Raw genomic sequence first — 27,998 nt, 5'->3', positions numbered from 1 at the left:
CAGTAGGATCTTTGAAAAAAGGCAGTCATTCTTGTTCACAGTTGTATATTAGTAATTGACACAGGGCATACAGTAGGTGCCTAATAAATGTTCATTCAATGAATGAGTGATTCATTGAAAGAGTGCAATTATGGACAAAGGCAAGCAGGGGCGAGTCTCCCATGTGTTTGTGAAATGGTAGTGTGCTTACGATTTCTGGCAGAGAAGGAGATATGAGAAAGAGGGAACAGAGACACATCTGTCCAACTGAGCTTCAGGCTCACCACGGGAACAGAGCTGCCACCATCTCCAACCAGGAAGGTGCCATGGTCCTATTTGCATTCTTGTGGCTGTGTTCTGGGATAATAAGCCTGCAAGACACTGGACACTGAAGTAATTTAAAACACGTTTCCCAAAGGGCTACAGAGTGCCCAGCATCATATAACATTTTACATATTTGAAGAGTATCCAAGCTGGGGTGGGTGCCCGGGAGATGTCCTATCACAGTAACCGCCCCTCATGGGACACCTATGAGCCCCTCCTTCAGGGGACTTTCCACCCTGTTTGTTTCCTGGCTTCTCTCCCTCATCTCAGCAGTTCTGCCATGTGAGTGGTTGCATGGGCTGGAGTGATGCCTGGATTGGGAGAGTGAGAGTGGTCGCCATGATCACAGCATGTCACCCACTGGGACTTCTGGTACCTTTCCACGACTACCGCTGCCCTTCAGCTGGGACATGGTATGGGAGGAGTCTCAGATGTGGGTATCCCCAGGTGACTGTAGTGACAATTGCCACAGCAGATAGCCCGGGGAGCCTGCTGTTTACGGCCCTGTGTCTTGGGATGTCCCACAAAGCTGTGCCCTGTCTGGTGAGGATGTCACAGGATGGTGTGAGATGAAAGATCCTGCTCACATTGATGGCAGCCAGAGTCCTTCTCATGCAAACCAGGTGACATGGAGAGACCAATTCATGCATATGCCACAGTCCAATGATGAATGGTGGGTTCCTTGTGTGAAAGCTTTAATTTGCTCCACTTGGCAGGTAGGCAGCTTCTGAGATGATCTTGAAGCAGCATAAGGCCTGCCCAGACCCTGTCCTCTCTTCCAGTGCCACCCACCTCCCTAAAACCTTCTTATACCACATGGTCCTTCTCTCTAATCTCTTACTGAATTCTGACTCCTTCCCAGTCTCTATGTTTTTGTTTACTTATTTGTTTGTAGGGATGAGGTCTTGCTATGTTGCCCAGGCTGGAGTGCAGTGGTACAATCATAGTTTACTGTAGCCTCAAACTCCTGGGCCCAAGTGATCATCCTGCCTTAGCCTCCTGAGTATCTATGACTACAGGCATATACCACCATGCCTGGCTATTTCTTTTTTATTTTTATTATTTGTAGAGATAGAGTCTTGCTATGTTGTCCAGGCTGGACTGTAGTAGCAAGATCATAACTCATTGCAGCCTCAAACTCCTAGGCTCAGGCTATCCTCTGGCCTCAGTTTTCTGAATAGCTGAAGCTATAGGTGTGTACCACCATGCCTGGTTAATTATTATTAAATTTTGTACTTTTTGTAGAGATGGGGTCTTATGATGTTACCTAGGCTGGTCTGGAATTCCTGGGCTCAAGATATCCTCCTGCCTTGGCTGCCCAAAGTGCTGAGATTACAGTATTCCACCAGGTCAAGTCTCTACCTTATTGTGTATTTCAGAAGACTCTGTGCACTTTTGGCTGGCCTTTCCCTGAGTCTCTATGGATGTTATCACTTCAGTTTAGACCCTTGCCAGCACTTACCAGCAGACTTCTGCTTCTGTCTTGGACTGGAATGAGTCACAGCACGGCCCCTGCTACAGAGAAGGTGGGGAACTCCCATGCTTGGCTTGCCAGTTTCTGTTTGGACAGTGGCAACAGGGAAGGGAGTTGGGAGAGGGCTTTAGCAGCCAATTAACAGCTCCACAGCTGCCATTGCCATCCGTATTTCACAAGCTGGGAAACTGAGTCACGTTGAAGATCAATGGTTCACTCAGCCCCACGTGGCCAAGACAGTTCACAAGTCTTCACTGGTCACAACTCACCTTCCTTTGGTGGTTCTTGTGGTAAGAGGAAGACACAGGTGGGCTCCTGCCAGATCCAGAGGGAGGAGGTGGCCTGTCGCGAGCCAGAGGGAGGCCATGCCCAGGATTCTGAGATGTGACCCATAAGAGTGTGACTTGGGAATGTAAACAGTGGCATCAAATTCTAAAAAAGTGAAAAAAAGTGGGAATTAAATGACCACAAAGATGGAAATGATAGATACCAGGGACACCAGTAAGCGGGGAGGAAGGCTCAGAAGTTGCCTGCGGGGCACAGTGTTCACTAACATGCATGCATGTGCACCTCCTGAATCTAAAATAAAAGTGGAAAAAGAAAATGCCAAGCCTTACAACTGTTCCTGCCATGGCAGGCTGGGCAGACAGTCAACGTGTTGTCACAAAGAAAGTGAGGAAGTTGGAAGCTTTCCAGAGACGGGATGTATTCAGAGTCACAAAGATGGTATACACAGGTGACAGGTGGGCCTCCCTGGCTCTGAGTGGCTTCCAAAGTTGGTGACAGCACGGCTGTTCCATATCGCCTTCTGCAGGGCAAGGTGAACAGCGGCCATCGGGAGCCTGAAAATCATGTGTTGTTAGGATTTCTGTACCTCCATGACCTGGCTTTCTAAACAGAGGCTCTGGGAGACAAGGTACATGTGGGCCAGTGTAGACAAGCAGTTGATGGGGAGGGAGTTGTGTGTACCTATGGTGGACAGTCCCCAAGGATGCCACCATCTGCATGGCCAGCCACCTCAGGTCTGGCAGTCTGCAGATGGCCACAGTGTGTCTCGCCACAGCCTGGGTGGTCTGATGGGGGTCATGGGGGACGGGCCCAGAGGGGCTGGATGGCCCAGACAGAGCTGCCTTCTCGTCCTTCGAGGCTCACCTTTGAAAGGGGAGAGGGAAGATGAGAAAAATGTCACCATGACCTGGAACTAGAACAGCTTACTTTAAAATAGACACCATTTATGCACTTGTTCAAGAAGCACTGGCTGAGCCTCTATGGTGCCACAGGCCTGTCCTCACTCATGGGGACACAGCAGGAAGAAACATGGGTGCCTGCCTACAGGATGCTTACAGCTTATGGGATGGAGACAATCCATAATGAGACATACAACTGTATACAATTGCTCCACAGGATCAAGGTGAAAGGTCAGGGAGGACTGTCAAAGTGACTTTTTTTTTAAATTGGGGTCTCTGTCATCCAGACTGGAGTGCAGCGGCACAGTCACAGCTCACCACAGCCTCAACCTCCTGAGTTCAGGTGATCCTTCTATCTCAGTCTCCTGAGTAGTTGGGATTACAGACATGTGTTACCATATCTGACCAATTTTTGTAGAGATGAGGTCTTGCTATGTTGCACAGGCTGGTCTTGAAATCCTGGGCTCAAGCAATCCTTCCATCTCAGTGTCTCAAAGTACTGGAAATATGTGTGAGCCACATCACCTGACCCTAAGTGACATTTGAGCAGAGATCTTGACAAAAGAGCAAGTCGGGCAGATATCTGGGGCTGGGGCAGTCTCTGGCAAAAAGAACAGCATGTTCAGGCCCTGAGTGAGCCTTGGTGTTGTCCGCTTTCTTCTGGTGCACAGAGAGCTTGATGCTTGGGATGACCCAGGAGCCTTAACCCAGAGACAAGTGAGAGAGGTGAAGTGTTTAGAGCAGAAGAGGAAAGACTTACAGGGAGCAGCACAGCTCCCCCCATCAAGGGCTGAAATATAGAGGAAAGAACAGACTTTCTCTTGGTGATACCAGAAATTGGAACCAAGAATGAGCTGATGAAAGTTGTTGGAGGCTGTTGAAGGATGTTGGATAATGTTCAAAGCCTCGGTTCTGAAGGGAAGGATGCATATTATGTAACTCATTTAAATCTTTATTGACAGCCTATTTAATGTGCTCAACAAATACATGTGTGTGTTTTTTTGTGTGATGCATTATTTAAATGAAATGTATACATTTTAAATTGTTTGATGTCTCTCTTGGGTTTTTCCTTTAAAAAAAATAAAGTTGGAATCTCACTCTGTCACTTAGGCTGGAGTAGAGTGATACAATCACAGCTCACTGCAGCCTCAACCCTATGGACTCAGGTGATTCTCCCACCTCAGCCTCCTGGGTAGCTGAGAATACTGTGCACAGCATTGCTAATTTTTAATTTTTTTTTATATACATGAGGTCTCACTAGGTTACCCAGGCTGGACTTGAACACCTTGGCTCAAGCAATCCTCCCACCTTGGCTTCCCAAAGTGCTGGGATTTCAGACGTGAGCCACTGCACCTTTCCTCTTCATCATGGCTTCCCTTCCCTGACCCCATATTAATTTTCTAGGGCTGCCATAATAAAGACTACAGACTGGTGGCTTAAATGACAGAAATATATTTTCTCACAATTCTGGAGGCTGGAAGTCTGAGATCAAGGTATTGGCAGGGTTACTTTTTCTAGGGCCTCTCTCCTTCCTTGTGGGCTACCATCTTCTCCTTCTGTCTTGACATAGTCCTTCCTCTCTGCATACCAGTGCCCTAATCTCCTCATTTTATAAGGACACCAGTCACAGAACATTAAGGCCACCCCATGAACGTAGTTTTTACTTGGTTACCTCTGTCTCCAAAGATAGTCACATTCTGAGGTGCCAGGGGTTAGGGCTTCAACATATGAATTTGGGAGGACACAGTTTAGCATATGATAACTCTTTTACTCACAATTCTTTTATTGATGAAACTGAGCTGTTTGTACTGCATGGAGTGGTCCATCCTGTCCGGATTTCTCAGATTGACTTTCAGTGATTGATTCCTTTCCTGAAAATGGTACTTAGATGCTTGATTGAATTTAGGCTTGATTTCTAGGCACAAGACTTGCATTGGGTGGTGCTGTATTCTTGCACCAGGAAACAAATGATTTCTCTCTCTCTCTCTCTGTGATGTACAAAACTTTTTGTTGGCAGAGTCTCACTCTGTTGCCCAGGCTAGAGTGCAGTGACTCAGATGAACCTTCTGCCTCAGCCTCCCGAGTTGCTGGGGCTATAAGCATGCACCACCATGCCCAGCTGATTTTTTTATAGATTAGAGCTTTCGTTACATTATCTAGGCTAATCTCAAGCTCCTCAGCTCAAGTAATCCTCCCACCTCAGTCTCCCAAAATGCTGGGATTGCAGACATGAGCTACCACATCTGGTCACAAAAAGAATTTGCAACCAGAATATTAGATAAGTGAGGACTGCAATGTACCTCGTTGATTCTGGCATCTCTTGCTTGCATGGATGACCTTGGGACACTAGAAGACCTTGATGTTCCTTCTGAACAAAACCAAGATTCGATGAGATCTAGCATCATTTCAGCAACCACTCTTTGAGGAAGCCTGTATTTCACAACAATCATTAAGTTTGTGCATAGGATGAGACTGGGATCTCGACCAGACTCCCACACTGATGTGCCTGCCTTGCAGAGGGTCAGAAATGTGATGAATTGGCCTCTTGGGAGGGGGAAGTGTATATTCCAAGGCACTCAGATCTGGGTTTGGGTCCCACACCTGGCCTGCGCCTACTAGAATGTGCTCCAGCCAAGTGACTTAAAACTCTGAGTCCGCTCCCTTATTGGTGACATGTGCATTCAAGTTTCTTTTTCAGGCTGGTGTCAGTTGTCACCTCCTTCAGGGAACCCATCCCCCCTTGCCCTCTCTGCTTTGATCTGCAACTCTTTTCTGAGGGGTCCCCTTCACCTGATGCTCAATGTAACCTCCAACGTGCATGTAACTGACTTTCTCCTGTTTGTGTGTGTGTCCTTCAAATCTGGTGCTTTACTAATCACTGTTGTCAGGATGCTTACTTGGTTATAGTAGCTGCCCAGCAAACACTTCCATGGCTCCCTTTTAGTATTCCAAATCTGGACCACACACCCAAAATACCAGAGAGCTTTTAACCGTTGCTACTATACTGGTGCTCCACACGGGAGTTCTCTGGGTAATGCTGATACCTGGCCTGAGTCAGAATCATCATTCTAGTGTAGTCCTCAGATCAGCAAACACTGGCATCTACCCAGGAATCTGTCAGAAAGGCAAATTATTGAGTCCTATACAGATCTATGCAATAGGAAATGTGGGCTCATGTCTGTCCTCCAGGTGATTTTCGTGCAGGCTAAAGATTTAGAAACCTAGGGTGGGGGTACACTCTTTTTCTGTAGAAGACCAGAGAATAAATATTTTAGACTTTGAAATCACATGGTCCTTGTTATAACTGCTCAGTGCTGCTGTGGAAGCATAAAAGCTGTCATAGACAATATGTAAATGTGTGGGTGTTGCTGTGTTCCAGTAAAACTACCATTTACTCCCCCCTCTCTCTTTCTCTCTCTCTCTTCCTCTCTTTTGCTGATGGAGTCTTCCTTTGTTGCTCAGGCTGGACTGCAGTGACATGATCATAGCTCACTACAACCGTAAACTCCTGGGCTCAAGCAATTCTCCTAACCCACCCTACTGAGTGACTGGAACTACAGGCACAGGCCACCACGCCTGGCTATTGTGTTTTTGTTGTTATTGATGTTGTTGTTCAATTGTTTTTGAAGAAGCAGAGTCTTGCTATGTTGTCCAGACTGGTCTTGAACTTCTGAACTCAAGTGATCCTCTTGCCTTGGCCTCCCAAAGCTCTTATATTATTAGTATAAACCACCATGCCCAGCCTCAATAAAACTTTCCAAAAACAGGATGTAGCTTAGGCCTTAGTATGCCAGTCTCTGTTCTCAGGGGTATGAATCAGTCCTTTTTGAGTAACAAATCACTCCATGAATGGCTTCCAATCATGACTGCAGTCTTACTCATCCGTGGCTGACTAATGGAGAGAGGGATGAGAAAACACACCTCATCTCTTGAGACAAAGCCAGTCACATGGCAGAGGCAGGAAGAAAGGTGAAGAGAGGGAAGAATCAGAGGCAACATTTCAGTCTACAAGAGGGTCTGAGGGAAATGACATATACAAAATGCTCTGGCACACCTGGTGTGGACTGGTGCCTGGTGAGTGCCAGCCATTATGTGAACTGGTACCTAGTGAGTGCTGGTCATTTTGATGACTGTGATCATCTATCAAGATCCTTTACTCTGTGAAAATTAAGGCTGGACATTGATGCAGTGGTCCATTCTTTGGGGAAGTCTGTTGCAGCCATCCTCAGGGGTTTGTGTCACTTTCCCTTAGCTCTTGTGACAGCAGGTGTCGGGCCATCATGTGAGCAGCCTGCAAGGTGAGAGAACACTTTGTTCTAGGTGCTGCGGGTTGTTTCTTCAGAGTAGACCTCAGGACAGGCCTCTTATGTCATGATTGGTCACTGCTGAAAAGCAGATCAGGGTTCCAGAGCCCATGCTCAGTGGGGATGGGGACTTAAATCTGGTTTCAAAGAAGAAATGTCTTGTTCGATTGGAGCTCAAATAACTGGACTTTCTGAATTTATGAGAGCATGTTTTTGGTACTTTTTGCATTTGTTTTTAGAGAAAAGTTTATATTCTGTCACCCAGACTTGAGTGCAGTGGTATGAACATAGCTCACTGTAGCCTTGAACTCCTGGGTTTAAGTGATCTTTCTGCCTCAACCTTCTGAGTAGCTGGGACTGCAGGTGCACATTACCTTACCTACTGATTTTTTTTGTCGTAGAGACAGGATCTAACTCTGCTACCCAGGTTGGTCTCAAATTTCTGACCTCAAGCGATCCTCCAAATTCAGCCTCCCAAAGTGTTGGAATTACAGGCATGAACCCCATGCCTGGTTTGTTTGTGGTACATCATAAGGGACAGAGATAAATAAAGAGGAAACCAGCTGGTTTTAGAGATATATTTTTAAAAGTAATGGCCACCTTGCAATGTATGTCCTGGACTCATAACAGCTATACCAACCCTTCGCTAGTGGTTCCCATGAGTTCTCTGTGGACTGCTGACATCAGAGTCACCTGGACAATTCACAGCACAAATATATTTCTGGGTTTTGATGCCCAGAGATTCTGACTTTGGAGGGTGAGGTGAGATGCTGTTTTATAAGCTATTTGGTGCCTGTGGTGATAATTCCAGGAAGATGGCATTGGTCTCCCCATTTGCACACCTATGTATATTTATACACAATTGCACAGAGACTGAGGTTTACACTAACAGCTGGTCAGGACTGGAGAGCTCTGAGTTCTGAAGTCTTGAAGTATGAGGGCTATGTCTTACTCATCCTTGTGTCCCTGGCAAGGTGTCCTGAAGAAACATGACATTGCACCCAGCACTTATGGGCCCTGCATTTCATGGAACTGGATTCAGAACCAGGAAGGCTGAGTGACTCACCCATGGGAATGCCACTGGTGCTAGGCAGGATCCTGAGTCCCCCACCCCATCTCCCTTGCCCCAAAGGGTCTGACTTTTCTAAATTTTTTCTTGACAAGGGAACGCCTGCGAAAGAAACAGGCATTTCTTTCATGTTAGACCTCTGACATGTTAGACCTCCTGCTAGGTAACTTACACATGTTCTTTCATCTCTTTCTTTAACAAATAAAACTGTTGGCTGAGTGTGGTGGCTCACACCACCCTTTGTGGGAGGCTGAGGAGGGAGGATTTCTTACGCCCAAAAGTTCTAGACCAGCCTCAACAGCATAGGAAGATCTCATCTCTACAAAAAGTCCCAAAATTAGCCAGGTAGGGTGGCACTCCCTTGTATTCTCAGGTCCTTGGGACATTGAGGCAGGAGGATCGCCTGAGTCAAGGAGGTCAAGGCTATGGTGAGTCATGATCATGCCACTGCACTCCAGCCTGGGTGATGGAATGAGACCTCAACTCAGTTTGGTTAAGATTTGACATATGATACATCTGCAAGATCAAGATCATGATCTTATCAATTAGTCCAGAAGTTTTCTTGTGCTCTTTCTAATCCCTTCCTCCAGCCTCTCCCATCCCAAGGCACCAGTCATCTGCTTCCTGTTGTTGTATGTTAGTTTGCACTTCCTAGAACTCTACATAGGAAGCTGATCATGATACACTCTCCGGTACATGTGACTTCTTTTACTTTGCACCACAGTTTTGGGATTTGTCCATGTCATAGCATATGTCAATCATCTATCCCTTTTTCCTGTTTCATAGTATTCCATTGTATAGGATGAACTGAAGTGGCCTTCTGTAGTGACTGTTGCTAGCTAAATCCCCAGAGGGCCTAGATTGGTCCTTGCCAGCCCCCAGTCATAGTCTCCAGGCTTACCATATTACCCTGTTGCATTCTCAAAGACAGTCCAGTGAATTCTCTCCATTTTCTCATCTACTTCCACTGCCTTTTTGTTTCTGGCCCTAGAATGCTGTCACCAACAACACTGTTAATGAAAGCTTGGTCCCTGCACTGTTTGGTTCTTTATCTTCATGGAAAACTTGTCCCTCCAAGGTCAACTCTGATGCTGCTGCCTTTTGGTGCCCTCCCGGGAACTCCTGTAGACATAGTGCACTGATGTATCTCATGGTGACTTAGACATAGCCCTGTTGTGATTCTCACCACTTGTCCTTGAGGGGTTTATTTATGTGCCTGCTCCCCCAGTGAGACTGTGACCATGCCACTTTCATCAGGAACTCCTAGAAAGAGCTGGCCATGCAAAGAGCAAGGAAGGGAGAGTGTAGCAGGTGGTTGAGGTGGAAGGGACCCCCATGGCTCATGTATTCATGCACAAGGCACTGAGTGCTCATGAAAGATGTCTCTGGAGTGAGCTCATGGCACCTGGAAACAAGAGGGAGTGGACCAGAGTTCCCCACCCCATGCTTGGTCACTGTCAGGCCCTGTTGCCCTGATCACTCCCCCAACACACAGCCCCTCCTCTCACTTCTTCCCCACTGCACTGCTCTTGTGCAATTTCATCCACACCTTCTCACTCCTCTGCCGATTCTTATCCCCAATAGCCACAGGGAGTCTTTTTGCAAGTATACATAAGTTATTTCTTGCATGAACCCCCCCCCCAAAGCCCACATAGCCTTCTTGCCCATGTGTCTTTCCAGTTTTTACAACACTGAGCACCATCTGACTCTCTGCCTTGTCCAGCCACGGGGCCCCTTCCACCTCAGCCACCTGCCACACTCCATTGCGCTTTCCATGGCCAACTCTGTCCTGTCATTCAAGACTTAACTCAGATGTCACCTTTTAAGAGGTCCCCAACTGCCTCATCTGAAGTCACATCACACTTTCTCTATCACTGTACTCCTGTTTTTCAGCATTTGACATTAAGTGGCTTTTTCTGGTTCACTTTCCTGTTGACTTGGATATCGCCTATCTCCCCCGCTTGAATCAAAGTATGCTATGGAAGACCTTATTTTAACCACTTGTGTTTGACCATCAGTGTCTAGAACAGTGTCTGGCAGTTGCTAGTCAGTGTATATTGAATGAGCATAGGCATGTCTCTAAAGGTTTTTTCATCCTGTACTCTTTGCATTGGGTGCCCAGACAGAGCTGTACATCTTGGGGCTGAAAGGCTGAGTGGATGCTAGACTTTTAGAACAAAAAGCAGAGTCTTGAATTCCACTAACACAAAAAGAGTTACTTTTTGATTAATCGAAGTTTTCCAAGGTATGAATGAACAAACCATAATCACATCAGTCAAATTGTCTAATCTTGTAAGCCTTTCATCTGAGCAGAAGGCAGCTGCTCAAATGTGCTGAGAATAAATCCCTTCCTGGGCATGGATCTTCAAGAAGCATGTGCAGAAGGCCAAACAGGGAAAAGACAAAGTGGGTGTGGCAGCTTATCTCTGTGGTTAGCTGTCCACAGAGGGAGAGGTGAGGCTCACAGGTGCGCTAATGGACTCATTGGTTCATAAGCTGACCACACTCATGCTCTCCCACCTTCTTATGTAGGGACTTGAAATGGACATGACAACAGTCTTTACACTTGGGAAATTGACAAGGCTACACATCAGCACTTTTAGAAAAAAATATTTAATTTTACTTTTCATTTTTAAAGCTATTTTACTAGCATACAGTCTTCACTGTGTGTTTTGGGATCTGGGGAATGGGAGAAAGAGAGGAGGACTGTGGATGTTCAGGAAGGACTCGGGATTTCTAGGTAGTGTGGTGACACGCTGGCCATACTACCTAAAGTGCTTTACACACCTACATGGAAATGCGTGCACCTATCATCCAAGAACCATTGCAGCATTTTTTCTGGAGCAAATGCTTGACTGTCAGCCTGATTAAGCCACTAAGAGGACATTTCTGTAGAGACAGAGGTAATGACAACTCCCCAGGGCTTATGAATAAAGGAATCTTAGAGTGTCTGAGGGTTGGTAATCCCTCTGCCCCCCAGATGGATTTTTTTTTCATTTTGATCTCAGAATAAGGAGGTTTGACAATGTTTATCACAATAAATTGATCATGACAGACTGTAGTAGAAAGAGCATTGGAGGGAAGCCAGACACCCCACAAAATGGCTGTGTGACATTGGGCAAGTCTCCTACACTTTTTTTTTTCTGTGCAATAATGTTTTCTGGGCAATGATGTTTCTGGCCAGTAGAAGATTCTTGAAACAGAGGTGGGGGCAGAGTTGGGGACTGCAGAACTCACCTCTCATTGTCATTCAGGTGGCCTAAGAGCATTATGTAGCTGAGCAAACTGGCAGAGGAAGTCTGTGAGATATGCCTATAGGTCAATCTGATAGAGAGGATCCTTCAGGGTATCAGGATCATCTTCTTCATCATCCTTGTAGTAATCGTCCTCATATTTACTTGTTGCAAGTATGTCAGATAAATGTTGGCCAGCTAAACCATCCTCCTTCTGGTCCTCACACATACTGGAATCATCTTAACTCCACTCTGCAGGAGTGGCCTGGCAAGCGGCATTGACCTCCATGGCGTTGGAGAGCTCGTTGATGATCAGCTTTAGGATTTTGACCAACAAAGGAATGTTTGTCCCGTTTTCTGGGTTTTTGGCTGACTTAGAGTGGGTGTGGATGCCCTCATCCATGCTATAGGTCTCCTATCCCTTCACACGGATATTCTGTAGTCATTTGTCATCTACATTGATGCCATGTTACAACAGTTTACATAGTGCCACAGAGCTGACTTTGCCTTCACATTGTCCATAGAACAGATGTCGGCTTGTCCACTCAGCCATCACAAACTCCAGACCAGGTTTGCCAGTAGGTCCCGGTAGACTACATAGGAACTCCAAGAGAGGTTCCAGCTGAGTGCGTACCAGATGAGCAAACACCATGATCAGAGACTGTATGGCACTGAGAGTCTCTGCCTGTTGCATCTTACTGAGAATGGCATAAAGAATCTGGTCTAGATTCTCCCCAGCTCCCACCCTGCCTTATAGATGAGGGTGGAGACAAGGCAACCTATAACGGTCACTGTGAATTCTGAGATGTGGGGATCCAGGAGCTGGCTTACCACTTGCATCACATACCACAGCCCTACTCGTCATGCCACTGGGCTACCTGTTCCAGCATTACTGACACAAGTCCCACAAGCACTCTCCACCATTCTTCATGATGGCATTGACATCACTGGGAAGGGTGCATTGTGCCACGGCAGGGAAATCTTGGTAGATGAGAAGCTGGGAAAGGGGAGGCTTTGTATTTTGTACTACTGTGGTCAGTATATCAATGGCTGTTGCACAGAGCCCTGCAGGGGTCTTGTCTGCTGGGGCCTGCATTATGCTGACCAGAGTGGGAATCAGCCTCATCTGCATTGGACCCTGACAGGCTTCAATCTGGGGCAGTTCCTTGAAGATGTCCTGAGACAACGAGGTGACAACAGGATCATTACTGTACTTTAGGAAAATGGCAATGGTGAAGGGGCAGATTTTGCTTTCCATGCTTGCTGTGAATTCTGGGTCTACTGTATAAATGGTGCATAGGGTTGTGGACCTCTGAGATGAACTGGGCTTCAAGGTGAATTAAGCCATCAAGGATACTGGGGAGGAAGGGTTGGAGCATGTGGGTACTCTCTGAGACTTTCAGTTGGTCACAATAACCCCAGATGGTTCTCACAGCAGAAATTCAAACTGCTGGGAGTTTTGTTTCATGAAGACCACTAACTGCTGCCTGTAGGAACTGCTGGATCAGTTCAGGGAACATAGCAACAGTGAACCAACTGGCAACCCAAAATGCCCGGTTCAAGAGGAAAGGAGACACTGAGAGGTTGAGGTCTGCAAGAATGATGTTGGTCAGGAAGCCATGCATGTCATAATGAATCCTGCCATTTTTCACACTGTCAGTGATGATGTCCTTCACTGAGCCCAGGGCAAGCATATATGCCTCATAGATCTTCCACTAGTGCTCAGTGCCACTGTTTTTGGTTTGCTTAGCTTCTTGTAAATGCCAAGTAGCTGCAGCAGCCAGGGCTTCTGTGCTTTCATCCTGGAAATCTGTGGCCACTGCCAGCAACAAGTCTTGAGCTGCAATTCTAACAGTATAGGGAAAAGTATCATCATCTTCATCTTCTACAAATTGTTGGGGATTGGTTGTCCGTACTTTAATCTGCTCCTCAGTGATTTGCATGTACAGGATAATATAGTAAATCAATTCAGACAAGGCTTTTTTAAGAGTGCTTTTGAATTTACTATTTTCTAGTAGAGCATGGACAAATTCAAAAATGCTAAAGACAAAATTTTCAAATCCCAGGACTTCACCATCAGAATTCAAAGGATCTTCAACTTTTTCCATGAAATTTACTTCTGTCTTCATGTAAAAAGCTGCACTCTCAGATTGTTCAAAACTATATGCCTAATCTGCTGCATGTAGGACACCATGTGCTTTGGGAGGTTTTCTCTAGGGCTGTCCATATTAAACCCGCTGTCTGATGTGGAGTCATCTGATATTTGGAGGGCCTCTGTGAACTGCTGTACCATGGTAAAGATCAGGACTTTGGCTGCACTCTTTACAAGCTCCTCCATGTTACAGATCATATGAGCACAAGTGGTAAAAATGTCTAGGCTCAGGAACAGGTTCTATTATCATAAACCTCAGCCATGGTGAAGATCTTATACATCTTTGTAAGAATGACAGAAGCAACAAGTGACATCTGTGTGTCTGTCACTTCTCGAGTGAATTCTGTCAGCACACGTATGGCTCCATGGGTAGCATTCAAGTCTCCACTCACCAGCATGCCCATGAGTAGGTTGAAGAGGTGGGGCCAGGCTTTGGGCCAGTCCCAGTGGGCAATAACTGACATTACATAGACACTGGAACATACTTTGCTTATTGTTCCTCTCAACCCATTGTTCAATAGCTCCCAGATCACAATTTTTGCCCTTTCTATGGTTTCTGGAGGCCTAAAATTCTCTGATTGGGCACACCAGTGAGTCTCCACATATTGTTTCAAGATGAATGATACCAGTTGATGGATTTCTAGTGACCCCAGGGCATCTAAAGTCAGCTCTGCTAAGTGAACATCAAATTCTTCTGTCACCTCCAGCACCTTAATCTGTTCTTTGGCAGCCACCCACACCTCCTGCACTGGGGACAGGATCCCGGTGAGCGTATCCACTAATGCCTCCTTCAGTCCTTGTGCTACTGGACCCAACCATCCTGAGGCTGCACCAGCTGCCACCACTGCCACTGTTTCACCCCCTTCAGTCTACCAGTCCCACCTCTGCTTTGGTGTTTGTAAAAGAGAGATCTCATTGACCCAAGAACTCACTGAAAAATGGTGAGAGTTTTGAGATCAGGCATAAGGCTCATTGGAATGCCCAACAAACATGAAGAGGTGAAATAGTGGGGGTGTGACTCTGTTTCTCTTACAAAGTCATGGGAAAAAACTAAGGAGTTACTTGAGGAAGTTGGAACATGGACATACATCACACTGGAGGTTTCTTTAAACCTTGGAGAAACCTCTGAGATATTATGGGCTTACCATACAAGCTAATCTCTGCCATTTATTGCTTCAAAACAAACCACTCCAACTTTCAGTTTATGGACAACAGTTAGTGTCATGCTCACAGAATTTTCAGGTCCTGAATGTGGACAAAACAGCAGGGCTAGCTTGTCTCTGCTGTGTGATGTTTGTGGCCTCAGCCAGACAGACTTGAATGGCTGGGGCTGGATCAAAAGCTGAGGGCTGGAATGTTCTCAGCTAAGGGGATGGAAACGCTGGGGTCCATTGGGACAGCCTACAAGAGTGCCTATGGAATGGACATTATGCTTGGCTTGAGTTTCCTTTCATCATGGAGTATTCAAGATAGTCAAAGTTTTAATTTTATTTTTGAGTCAGAGTCTCACTCTGTTGCCCAGGCTAGAGTGCAGTGGCACAATCATGGCTACCACACCTCTATTTTCTGGGCTTAGGTGATCCTCCCACCTCAGCTCCCTGAGGATCTGGAACTACAGGTGTACGCCACCATGCCTGGGTATTTTAAAAAAATGTTTTTGTAAAGATGAAGTCTCACTATGTTGTCCAGGTTGGTCTTTAACTCCTAGGTTCAAGCAATCCTCCTGCCTCAGTCTCCCAAAGTACTGGGCTTACAGGTTTGCACCACCCCACCAAGACAAGAAGATCAGACTTCCTACATGACTGTATAATGCTCTGGAAGGAAGTATTTCAGCAAACAAGGCAGGAGAACATGACCTCTTATTACCCAGATTTAAATGTCACATTGCACCACTGATTTGTACTGTGTTGGCTGAAGCCATCACAAGGTTGTCCTGATTCAAGGAAAGGGAACATAGACTCAACTTCTTGGTGGGAGAAGAGTTTAAGAATTTGCAGTCTTATGTTAAAATCACCACATAGCTTTAGAACATCTTGAATTTATAGGAATATAAAAGTAAGATGTGCAGAAAAATAATAAAAAGAATGGCAGCAAACACTGTAGTACTTATGTATGTTGGACCCTATCCTGTATGCTTAACATACTTTAATCCACTCAATCCTCATCACAGCCCTATGAGAACAGTATCATTATTACACCTATTTTGTAACTAAGAAAGCAGAAGCTCAGAGAGGTGGAGTCATTTTGCCCAAACTCACACTGCAAGTGACCAACAGAATAGAAAAGGCAGTGGCTGACATGTACAGGCACTTATCATGTGTGGACACTGCCAAGCATGTTCCTATGAATTATCATACTTTAATCTCAAAAGAATCCTATCATGTAGGTACCTTATTTCCACAACCTTATAGATGAGAGAAAGAAGGCCCTGTGGAGTTACAGTACCTATTCAAAGACACGAAGGTGGGAAGGTTTTAGTCTCAACTCTGCCATCCTCAATGTCAGGAGCCCAGAAAGTATGCACCCGAGAGCCCCAAAAGGAGAGTGAGCAGGAATTCTGGGGGGGATACTGCTGTGATCCCAGGGAAGTGAGGTTTGGACAGAGGAACTCAGAGCTTTGATGGGAACGAAGGATGAGAACATTCTGAGATGGAGTCATGAGAGAGAGATAGTGTTTGTGTAAGAGAAAAGAAAGTGCAACTCAACCAAGTGTTCACGGAGTCTACATGATGTATTCATCCTTGTCCTTGTTCTCTGCCCACAAAGATGGCAGAGAAACATCCTCTAGAGGAGATGGACCTGAAACCACTCAGGCCCTTCCCAGTGCTCAGCACATTCATGTTTCCAAAGCACTTTCCCATACATTGTCCCATTGCATCTTCTAGATTTGGTTGTTTGAGCGTCCATTTTACAGACAAGGAAGTTGCAACCTGCAGATGAAAGAGGGGTGATAGGTGGTCAGTCAGGATGAGGACCAGAGCTCAGGCAAGGGTGGCTATGGCCACTGGAATCCCCATCCGACACCCTCCTGAGGACCAGAGAGTTGGCATGACTTGCCCCAGACAGAGGTTGTGCTGAGATGGACCCCTGGCTCCTTGACTCAGAGTCCATGGCATGTCATTCATCTCAGACAACGACCACATCCACCAGATGTCTGTGTGTCCAGATCATGACCTCCTTCCAGAAGTCTTCCCCATCACTCCAGAGACAGGGAGCAATTCTGTACCAGGAAGTGTGCTACAAGCCTCATACTTCCTCCTGCAGCCATCTAGTGCTATGTGTGTCTTCCTCCTCCCTTGGAAGTGAGGATAGGGATCGTCTTACCCCTGCCTCCCAATTCCTTTCCCAGAGCCAGGGAATATCAAGTGCTTAACAAATGTAGGCTAAGTGAATGCATCACTGACTCCACAAGTGAACAGACTAGGTCAGACAGGTCTGGTGCAACAGGAGGGATTGGGAAGGAAGCAGCTTGGACATGTGTGTTGAGTTGGAGAGGCAGAAAAGGGAGCAGAAACATTCCCAACAGAACCCACATTGGGCTCAAAGACTACAGACCGGATGGGGCTCCTGATATAGGCGGTCCGGAATGGGGCTTGACTGCAGTGGTTGCACCATAAAAGGCAATTTGAAAGGCTGGAGGTGGAAGCAGGGAGCCATTATACAGCCCCTGTGGGTCCCAGAGCCATCAATGGCACAGGCACCACTCTTCCCATATCTGGTCTGCTATTGATCAAGTCTTCCTCTCTGACCTGGAAGTCACCTGGCTGATTCTTTCCTCAGTCACCGCAGTCTGGATTCCTCTCACAGAGCTGTTCTAGAAAGCCCAGCTGCCCCAAGACAGGCACTTCAGTTTCCATTCCATGCTTATTAAGGAGAGTGAGTCAGGGCAGTGGCTTAGGACATGGTTTCCACCCTGATCCATACTCCCTTCCCCTTCCCTCCCCACTGGGCTATTTCAATTGCACAAGCTCAAAAGGTTTTGCAGGGAGTGGGGGAAAGGGGGATTTTGAGCCAACCTCAGCTCTGCAGTGCACTTGCTGTGTGACCTTGAGCAGAAAGCATTGCTGCTCTGGGCCTCGGTTTCCTCAGCACAATGCAGGTTTGTGGTGAACATCGAATGGTGTTAAGTCCAAAGGACATTGCATAAGGCTTGGGGTACAGTGGGGTGCAGGAAGTAGCAAGAATGCCTTTGCTTTGGTTTGGTCCATATTCCCTCATGCTCCCCCTTTGGGATATAGATGGGAGGGCCATTTTGATAGGCAGCTCCAGCAGGATATTGGGAAGGCTTCCTGGTGGGCTGTTGTCGGTGGTCCTTGCAGACCTACTTTCTGTGACTCTTAGGGCTGAAGGGCACATCTCTCCTGCTTCTGGAACATGAGTTTTTACTCTCTCCTTAGCAGCTGCCAGGCTTGTGCAGACAGGGCCACAAAGGCTGTTTTCTGTTTTGTGGGTTCACTCAGTCATCCAGATATGGAATCTCGGGTCTTTCTTCTTATCTGCTTTTAGGTGATAGAAACAGGCACCAGAGCGAAAACCCTTTCCATGATGCTCCAGCGCAGAGTGGGTGAGGCTGTGGGTGGAATTTGCTTTTACCTTCAGATGTTTTGGTAGACTTTCGTGCTCTGGTGTGGAGTGCTCAGTCTTTTACCCCTGCTCCTTTCCTCCCCCGATGGGACTCCCTGATGATTATAGACAAGTGCTAGCATGTTCCTGCCTTGGTGCCTGCAGCCCACAATGGCCCAGGCACACACAATGGCCCAGGCTTGTCCTCTTTTTAACCCCATCCTCTGCCCATGCCAGTCAGAACTGTCCTTTATTGTGTCTGTCTGCTGCAGGATCCTCATCCAGCCTTGGCACTCCCATTCTCGGGCATTACTGGCTACTGCCTATCTCAGGAAGCCTCTGGAGACACACTCACTCCCCCAAAAGAGTTTGATGCCAGGAGTTGAGATGTTGGTGTGAGTCGTGACAGTTGCATTCTCAGCCCCATGACTTACCCATTTTACAGTTATGGGCAAGTCACTGAGCATCTCGGAACCACAAGTCCTCATATTTGAAAGAGTGGGGCTAAGACTAATTGCCTTGTTTCTCTCCACCCCCCCAACCACATTCACTGTGAGAATCAAAGGAGGTAATGTTTGTGAAAGTGCTCTGTAAACCAGAAGTGCTTATTATCCAGAGGTGGCCTATTATTAATAAGAACGGGTATTCCTGACTCTTCCAGTTCTCCCTTCCCATGTGCCTCCTGAGTCAATTTGAAGCTGAGGCTTGCTGGAGACTCACTTTTGGGGCCAGAAACTAAAAATACTTCTGTTTTGCTCTTCTGAGAAAGTCTTCTTAGTTTTGCTGATTTAAGCATGTGGAATGAAAGAAGAAGGGTTGACCCAAAATCTTTATTGACTTGGCTTTTAAAAATCCTGCTGGAAGCTACCACATTAAGCTCCAAACAGAAATGACAAAGAAACCCTGTGCATACAGGTGCTCTGGGGTTGCTTCCAGGACAACATGTTTGGTTGATAGGCGCTACAGATCCTCCCAGTCTGGCCTCTTTTTGGTCCCATCACCATGCTGTTGCTGGGCCACCACCATCTCCTAGAAGGCTCTGACTCTAGGCTCATGGCCCCCAATCTATCCTTGTATCCATATAAGTTCTTGAAATGCCAATTTTCATATTTATCCTTTGCTTTTATCCCCACATTATTTGTCCTTGTGGCCCTCATGGTCAAGTCTGTAATAAGGACTGCTGAACTTTCCAGCCTTAACTCATGACCTTTCACCCTTTGTGTTCAATCCTGAAGTAATTATATTCACCCACCACCTTGCTCTCTGTTACACTCTCTTCTTCCTGCCTAGCTCAGCTTAGACATCACCCACTGATGAAGCTCACCCAGATTCCCCTGACAAAATGAGGTGTCCTGCAGTGTGCTCATGGCACCCTTCTTTCCCCACAGAGTAGCCTTTCCACCCTGGGTTATGACCCTGTATTAGGATCTGTTTTCTCTGGGAAGTTGAGTGTTCATCAGGGTGGGCATCATCACTGTCTTGCTCATTTGTTAGAGTCATGACACCCAGCCCATCTCCAGCAACAAACAAACAAGCAAACAAATGGCATGGCCCATGTTCAAGACTTGGTGTCTGAAGGCTGTAGCTCTCAAGATCTTAATGGAAACAGGCTCATTTGGAGAAGGTTTAATACATTATTGAACAAATATGCAGTCCTTCATTTTTTTCTTAGGCCTTTCTTTCAGCACACGCCCCACTAGCTAACATTGCCTAGCGTATATGGAGTGCCCTGTTTGTGCTGAGTACCATGCTGAGCATTTTGCAAGAGTCAACATTTTCTGTCTTCATAGTCATGCTCAGAAGCAGGTGCTCTTATTATTCTGCCATGACCAAAGAGACACTGTGGTCCAGGGAGCTTTAATCACTTGCCCCAAATCTCCAGGCAAGCAAGTGAAGGATTATGCCTGAGCCTGTCTGTCCCTTTAAAATCTGTGCTTTTAATCACTGTACTAGACTTCATGGTCTTTGTCATCAAAAAGACATCTGCTTAAATGCCCAGGACTTACCAGCTGTGTTAATTGAAGTGAATTTACCTCCTTGTGTCCATTTTTATTAGAATGTTCTGCGAGTTCAACAAGAGGAAGTTCATAAAGTTCTTGGTTTTTAGTATGTTCCCAACTTTGCTTGCAAGTCAGTCAGGTAGAGCTAGAGCTTGACTTCTAAATCCAGGCAACCCTAAGCATCAGAACCAAGCGCATTCTTCCTCAACACCCCTGCTTTGTGAGGAGGTCAGCGTACAATTGAGCTGTTTTTTTTTCTTTCTTTTTCTTTTTTTAAATTAATTAATTTATTTATTATAAAGATGTGGGGTACAATTCAGGGCTAGGTATATAAACATTGATCATGCAGCTACCCTTGTTGATGAGGCATGACCCTCTCTCCCCTAGCAGCTTCTCCCAACTGTCAGTTCCACCCCCTTTCCCCTGACAATTTTCCACTACTGCCAATCACCTTCCCACAGCAGTATAATTGTTCCAGGTCACATTATGAGTGAGAACATATGGAACTCAGTTCTTTGATTCTGTGATAAATCACTGAGTATGATCAACTCCAAATACATCCAATGTTGGAAGTCCTAGCTCAGGCAATTAGACAAGAGAAGGAAATCAGGGGTATCCAAATAGGAAAAGAGGAAGTCAAGTTATTTCTCTTTGCTGATGATATGATCCTATACCTTGAAAATCAAAGAGAATCTGTCAAAACCCTGCTTGAACTGATAAAGGACTTTGGAAAGGTCTCAGGGTACAAAATAAGTGTGCAAAACACAGTTGCATTTCTCTACACCAACAACAAGCAGGCAGAGATAAAAAAAAAGCACAATCCCATTCACAGTAGCCACCAAAAAAATGAAATACCTTGGCATCTTCCTAACCAGAGAAGTGAAAGACCTTTACAATGAGCTTCTTACTCTTCCTTGAGTAACTTACTCTTCCTTGAGTCAGCTGACCTGTCCTTTGATAATTGAGTCTGTGGTAGGCACTTCTGAACCTTTATCATACCATGCTGTCCTGCAGTTCTATTTGCTCAAGGCCTTTGGGACAGCCCTGTCACTGTGCCATTGGCATCTCCCTGGCCATCTGAGGGTAGTCATTTTGTCACCACTCCTGCCTCCTGACTCTCACTTCTCTGAACAAGAGGGTGTCTGTTCCTCCACTCTTTTCTCATGGGACAAGTCTTCAGCTGTCTTCATCCACACAGCCACTAGAGCCTAGAACCAGCTCCAATGTGACTGTGTCTCCTTAACATTTAAGAGCCAAGAAACAGACTTAACATCAAGGATGTTCACTGCAGTGTTGACTGCATTTGTGGGAAAAAAAAGTTCAGCAATAGAGGGCTGGCTGAACAGGTCACAGCACATCCATCTAGAATATTCTAGATGCCTCAAATGACCATGTGGAATAACTATGGAAATGAAATTTATTGAACTAAAAAGATGGCTAGGATGTATTGGCAAATGGAGAAAACAGGTTGTAAAATGGAATGCAATGTATGATCCCTGATTGTGAACAATAGTATTCATTTATATATGAAATAAAAATCTGAAAGTGTGCTTAAAGGGATAAAAGTGTTTATCTCTGGGTCACAAGATGATGGGGATATTTATTGTTTAAATTTTGTATTAGGGGAAGAAGTAGTATCTTAGTGGTCGTGAAAATGGACTTCAGAATAGGCAGACTCGATTGTGGTCTATTTTCTGCTACTTTGTCACCTGAATTTCATAATTTGTAGAGCAAGGAGTATGATGGCACTTGCTTGGTGTCATCGTTGAGATAAACCTGGCTTTGTTTAGAGTGCTTGCTACTCCGCTAACAGTTTATATGTGCTATGTTATCTCCTTTCTACAAATGAGAAAATGAGGCTTTGAGACCAATAACTGCCCTGGTCCTCCATGGAAGGGGATGACGACATGCTCTTTTCTTGGCACCTGAGTTCTTTTGAAGTTTCCAGAGTGTACATCTGTCCTTTGCCCTCCGCCATCTCCCTGCTGACTCATTCTGAACCCACTTTGACTAATACGTCCCAAACATTTCCATACTGACCAATGTCCTCTGTCCCCTGGTGGTGCTAGGTTTGATCTTATTCTTTTTTGAACTTGAGTGAACTTAATATAGAGCAGACAGGTAGATGAGAAACCTGAGCATTCAAATCATGCTGTTGACTCTGAGGAAGTTCCAGGATGAGGCTAGCATTTTGCCAGCAAGAAGTTGCTGATTACAAACTTCTGTAATTTGACAGTGAGACATTACTGATTGTACTGTGGCAGCCCAAGGGTAGTCACGTGCTGGGTTGTGCATTTTTCATTTTCTGCTCATCTGGAAAGTGTGGCTGCTTCTGCTGGATGAGCAGGTCAGAGGAGAGGCCAGGGCTGGTCCAGTGTGATATACCTGGTGAGATCTCCCCAAAGGAGCAGAAGGACAGGGGTCCTCAAAACGGAATGTAGAGCCTGATGCCCGGCAGACCTAAGTTCCAATCTTTGCTCTCACTCCCCCACTGTTTGGCTTGAGCCCCTCCCTCAGTTTTCTGAACTCCATTTTCTCATCCTCAAAGTACGATGTGGCTGGGTGGAATAGGTTTCGGCATGTGCATGTGAACAAGAACTAGGCAGCCATTAAGAATGACTGTGGGTATGAACACATATTGACTTGAGATGGTTAGGACATACTGGTGGATGTGAAAAGCAGCTTGTAAGATGGATGCAGCATGTAGTATTCACACATCTGAGGAAGAAAGTCTGAAAGTCAGTGGTGTGATTTAGATGCTAAGGCATCCATAGTCGATTTTACTTATGTTGTGGGTTTTTTAGGAGAAGTACAATGGAGCCATGCAAGAAAAAGTCTCAGTCCAGTGCTGGGGAGAGCTTTAGTCAGCATCTCCTAGTTCCTGTGAACCCCCCACTGGGGGACCTGGGAAATCTGTGTGTCCAGAGGCTCCAGCCTAGGGGTGGGAAAATCACAGTCCTGAATGCTGGTGACGTCAGGGAGTTGGTCCCGACTCATCCTATCTACTTACTTGGGCAAATCTATTGTTTTAAAATTTCAAAATCAATATGTACTTGTGTTGAAAAAAATTGAACTGTACGGGAGCCTACAGAGAAAACACTATAAATTTCTCCTTATGGCTCCTCAAATCTCTTGAATCTCTCCAGAGATAACCCAGCAAAGTGTTCTGTGTGCCTTTCTAGATATTTTGCTAAGAATCTGAAACATGCATAGGCTACCCTGCAGACTTCCCCACTGACACAATGGATCATCAATGGCTTACATATCCATAAAACTTCCCAGAGGAAAATAAAGTGTTGCTGAGACAGAAGAATGGGCTGGGATCCATAGCCTTGGCTGTTTCTCCATGACTTTGCTGCCCGGGTTGGATGGCAGCAGACCTAGGTCCCCACTGAATCTAGAAGTGGTTGAGAAGCCTCTTGATACTCTGATGGTTCCAGATAGCCAAACCTTACAGCTCTTGTTCCTTTTTTTCATTTTTTAAAATTATAAGGATGTGGGTTACAATTCAGGGTTAGGTATACAAATGTTGATTATGCAGGTGCCCTTGTTGATGAGGTATGCCCCTCTCTCCCCTAGAAGTTTCCCTCAACTCCCAATCCTATCCCCCCTCCACTGACAATTTCCCACTACTGCCAGTCCCTTTCTGATAGTAGTATAATTGTTCAAGTTTCGTTTATGAATGAAAACATATGGTACTCTGTTTTTTGTTTCTGTAGTAGATCACTGAGTATGATTGACTTCAAATCCATCCAAGTTGCTGCAAATTCCATATGTTTGTCTTTCTTTATGGCTACATAATATTCCCTTGTGTATATGTACCACATTTTAAAAAACCAATCCAGCTCCAATGGGCAACATGGTTCGTTCCATGTTTTTGCTATTGTGAATAGAGCTGCAACAAACATACATGTGCAGGTATCTATTTGTAGGATGATTTGAGTTCCTCTGGGTATATTTGCAATAGGGGAATTGCTGGGTCATATGGAATGTCTATTTCTAGTTCTTTCAGAAATCGCCACAATGTCTTCCAAAGAGGTTGCACTAGTTTGCATTCCCACTAGCAGTGTAGAAGCATTCCTTTTTCTCAGCATCCTCACCAGCATCTGTTGTTGTTTGTTTTATTAATGATGGCCATTCTTACTGGGGTTAGGTGGTATCTCAGCCTACAGAATGGAAAAAAATATTTGCCAACTGTATATCTGACGAAGGCCTAACATCTAGGATCTACAAGTAGCTCAAATGTGCTGAAAGGAAAAAAACAAAAAGCCCCATTAAAAAGTGGGGAAAACACATGAATAGACATTTCTCAAAACAAGATATACAGACAGCCAACAGACACATGAAAAAGTGTTCAGTCTCACTCATCATCAGAGAAATGCAAATCAGCTCTTGTTTCAAGCTTCTGCTTCAAAAGACATTGCCCTCAACTCCTGGAGAACTTGGGTTCTCTGGCTAGAACCATCCTTCCCCATTCATGGAGAAAGAGGACAGATCCCAGTGGAAATGTGTGTCTGAATGATGAATTACATGAGTCAGAGACACTTGTGAACATGACAAATGTTATTTCAGAGAAAGAAGGCAGTAGCTTCTGCTTTTTCTTTTGAAAATGAGTGGAAAACCCTTCGAAATGCCATTGGACACTGCACTTTGCAATAATTAACACTTAAGAAGAGGTGATACTGGCATTACTGCTTCTTTTGTCTTCTATGTTTTGGAGAATGTTCATAATTGGGGCCAGTTTGAGTGCTATGGGAGATACTGAGGCACAACAAAAACTACAGTGATTTTATTATATAGATCCCCCCCTCTGCAACCCCAACACACCTAAGGTGTTTGCGAAGACAATTCTAACAGAAGGCAGTGACATGATGACTTATACTTAGTAGGCACCTGATTATGTTGATGGATGGATCTCGATTATCAGTATGCTTACAGACTCTTCATTCACTCATCTGCTCTTTAATCAAAATGTATTAAGGCGGATGCCATTTGCCAGGCATTGTCTTCCATGCATCCATGTGGCCACAAAACAGCAAGTGATCAGTTATCCTTAAGACTGGGGCAAAGACAGGGTTTTGAGGGAGGACATATTTGAGAATGTTTTCAAAATAAGAATAGGAGTTTGCTAGGCCAGTGTGAGAAGAAGGCACTTTGTAAAGAGGAGAGGCAAACTTGCAAAGTAGGAGACGGTCACGGCCCTGACTGACTTACTCATGTTGTCCTATGTGTACCAACATCTCAAATATCACTAAAGGAAGATTTTTATTTCAACTCAAAATTAAGTTGCAGTGAGATGCCAATTCACTCAATGAACATTTATTCAACAACTTTGCACTGTGCTGGACACGGATGAATATTAAGTGACAATTCTCCTAATGGCTCAGCTCACACAGTGAGACTTTAACTTGATGGTGACTGCCATCATCCTAGATATAGCAGAGGACACCCCTAAGTACACCCCTAATTAAGGGGCATCTCCTGTGAGGATGACATTCTGTATGTCCAATACAACAAAAAGAAGAATCCAGCACACTCTTACTACCTTCTCAAAACACAAATCTATATATTTCTATGACTTATTATTTTAACTCTTGCCATATACTCTGATTAAATCCCATGACACAGACACCTTGTAAACATCTCTACAGAAAGCACAACCATGGTTTTGAGCTTGGTTTTTTGGTTCAGCCCTTCTGTCCCATGAGGAAGAAGTGACCTGCCCGAGGTTACAGAATGAGTCTTATCAGACTGCTAGAGAGACCAAGGCTACTGATCAGTGCCACTACATTCTGATATCTTCATAAATAAAATGTTGAGATCATGCAATCAGTTCACAACCAACATCCTCCTGGGATCTGTCCTGATGTTGTGGTCCATGTTGTGGTCGTCCTAGTCTCTGTCTCCTCCCAACTCTGTCCTCTCCTACTCTGGAGTTCAAAGGATAGTTGGCTCAATATTGGACTTGCTGCCTGTGGTCTCCCTCAGCTTGGCTGTCTGACCTCTTGTGCATCTGTCAGTTTCTCCAAAAGGACACATGTAACCTCATTCTAGAATCTTCATTGAACAATTCCTTCACGTGCTGCTCAATGTGTCTTTTTGGTAGACAAAGCCACAAACCCAGATGGGCCATTAGGGATGAAGGGCAGCAGTAGTTTGGGTTTGTTTTGGCTAATTGCCGTCCTATGTGAAAGATTACATCATCTCTGACAGCTGACCTGAGTAGTCATCATAGTTTTAGCAGAAAGTTTTCATCTTCCGTGTGATAGGGACTGCCAGGCTATCATTCTTCTGAATCTGTGAAGTTGTTGCACGTACCCAGTTGGTTGTTGTGGAAATTAAGTAGGACAAGCTCACCAAGTTTTTACCATCTGCCTGTTCATAGTATGCGTTTGATTTGGTCTGGCTGTTTTTATTCATCAGAGCCTGTGTATCCCAGACTCTCGGGGACATGGCACTCCACACTCAACTCTACCATTTCCTGCTGTCAGTGGCACATCTGTTGTGATGCCTTCCCTTCTTCTGATCTGGTTTTGGAGGTGGGAGGAGGGAGTGTGGTGATTTGCATGTGGTTAGCAAAAATGCTCCACCAGTGATCAATTCTCTGCTGGCTGGGACATGCTTTTGGGTACAATGAGTTATGCTCTCATTTAAACTAGTGTGACAATGATTGCTACCCTGATTACCTTAGGAGGGATAGGAGGGGGGCCTTAAAAGGATAGAATGGGGAATTTGATGTCTATATACAAAATACTCACATTTGGAATTTTAGAGCTCTTCAGAAATAAGGAAGTTTACCCTAGGGTTTTTTTTTTTTTCTCAGACTGGCAAGTAAAAATCCTGAGATGAAGGAAGTTAATTCACATTCTTGCTTTCTTCTAAGGGCAAAAAAATGTTCTGGTCATTCCCAAAGGCTCATTTTCCATCTCTGCTGGGCTCATCAGTGTGAATTATGTGCCTGCACAAAGCCTGTGGAATGGGTTTTGTGTCACCTGCCCATTGACCCAGCTCTGGCTCGACCTCTGTCCTCCTGATGGTGTGTTTCAGGTAAGTGCAGTGTGTAGACCACCCAGGGACACCACAGGGGTTGTCTGAGTTCAGGAGCCCTGCATTCCAAGTGGATGCTTCTGACATTCCAGGTGGATGCTTCTGACATTCCAGGTGGATGCTTCTGACATTCCAGGTGGATGCTTCTGACGTTAAGCTGTGCCAGTTTCTGTCTTTCTGATTGGAATGTAACTGAAGAGGAAAGTCCTGGAGAGACTCAAAAACTCACCTCCTCACAACCCCTGCTTGTTTTTTAAATTTCTTTTTAATTCTCCAATGACAAACTCAGCCCAGTACTCTCGCTGACCCCATGGTACTTGTTGGTGCTGATAAGTGTAGTTTTCCAAAAGACAGGAATGCAAATTATCATGCTTTGTTGAGTCATATGTACCCTGCTGCTCTTTCCCATACATTGCATCAAATCCATCATTGCTAGGTTCTTGGGGCTCTGCTGGATGACACTGAATGTCCAGAAAACTCAGTCCATTTCTTGAAAAGATGTAGCCTCATCCTCTCCATCCACCTCACTTAATATCCTGTTCTTAAGGGAGCTGAACCCCTGGAGGGAGCAAAGACAATCTGATTTTGCAGATAAGTTTGAAAAATATGGCTGTTGGCCTTTCTCACCTACTCTGGTCTCCTAGCAACAGAACAGCTGACAGTCTC

At 45.3% G+C, this 27,998-nt stretch overlaps 1 pseudogene; it reads right to left on the bottom strand.

Annotated features, from left to right (window-relative positions):
* Positions 1–11,369: 11,369 nt before the first annotated feature.
* Positions 11,370–26,738, bottom strand: LOC103261659 (annotated as a pseudogene).
* Positions 26,739–27,998: the final 1,260 nt, after the last annotated feature.

Source organism: Carlito syrichta, unplaced genomic scaffold (assembly GCF_000164805.1).
Source record: "Carlito syrichta isolate Samal-C Ts95f unplaced genomic scaffold, Tarsius_syrichta-2.0.1 Scaffold303977, whole genome shotgun sequence".
NCBI lineage: Eukaryota > Metazoa > Chordata > Mammalia > Primates > Tarsiidae > Carlito > Carlito syrichta.
The sequence above is the reverse complement of the archived record's forward strand: the minus strand, read 5'-3'. Positions and strand labels throughout refer to the sequence as shown.